Below are 1,180 nucleotides of genomic sequence, written 5' to 3'. Positions count from 1 at the left end.
TGAATCGTTTTTTATTTATTTAAATTATTCTTAAGGAAAGTAAGATGTGATCATTTGATGAAAAAATAAGTAATTTATCTACCATTAAAGCTATTGATTGTCCTATGATATTCAGTTAATCAAATGAGATTTTAAATATTTTAGCATTGGTGGAGCATGATTCCCATGGCTTCATGACAATATTGCTTGACTCATTTTTGTTCTCTCATACGGTTATGTGTTTTAAATGGCATTAGGTAAACACTTTCATGAGTGTAGAAAAAGGAAAAAATTAACAATTTGACATTACTAATTATTGGAAGGTTTTTAATGTGTAAAAAATCTAAGGTTCAGCTGCAAATTTCTTGATAAAACATAAATTTGATTCCTTTGGTTTCAGACAATAGTTTTATTTCCCTTACCTAGTGAGAAAGATTTATTCACAAATTCCTAACCACATTTTTAGTGCTATCGAGAGACACTAGTTAGTAAACCAAAGGGTAGAAAAACAAGACATAATTGTAGATAAATTCATTTTCTAGTGGGGTAGTGTTGATGATTGAAAAATGTATACCAACAAAAATGAGGGAGTATCACTGAATAAAGGCCTTGATTGTGCCTATACTCATTTTGTATGTTGATTTCCATCAATAACTCAAATCAATTTCCACCAAAAGAAATCTTTGGATGAAATATTGATCCGAGTGATAATAAATGTAATATAATAGCTTATTTTTTATTATATATTATCTAAAATATATATGTGTGTGTGAGAGAGAGAGAGAGAAAGAGAGAGATCTTTATATAGTTTAGGTGGTTAACATTCCCCTCTTTAATCTTAAAGTTTATTTAGATAATTAGTTATCAAGTTATTCTAAATAAATATAATTATTTTAGAGTGTATTAGTTCGAGAATAATAAAGTGAATTCTAGAAGTGTTGTATTCCCTAGGTGATAGATAAGCCTTTTCATAGCCTATCTATAGTTATTATCCTTAAGTTCTTGATAAATGACACACTACTTGTTGAGATAAGGTTAGAGAGGTTATATATATATTATGCCTCTCACCCCATATGTAAGTTTAATTTTTAGGATTAATAAAATTATGTGTGTAATGATACCTACGCTATTTTATTAAACCAATAGCCATATTCACTTAATTTGTTCGTTTTGCGTTAACCACTAACAAACATCAATTGAT

This window comes from Pinus tabuliformis, chromosome 6 (genome assembly GCF_031772625.1).
Source record: "Pinus tabuliformis cultivar Carrire ecotype Pingquan chromosome 6, CPIR1, whole genome shotgun sequence".
NCBI classification, from domain to species: domain Eukaryota; kingdom Viridiplantae; phylum Streptophyta; class Pinopsida; order Pinales; family Pinaceae; genus Pinus; species Pinus tabuliformis.
The sequence above is the reverse complement of the archived record's forward strand: the minus strand, read 5'-3'. Positions refer to the sequence as shown.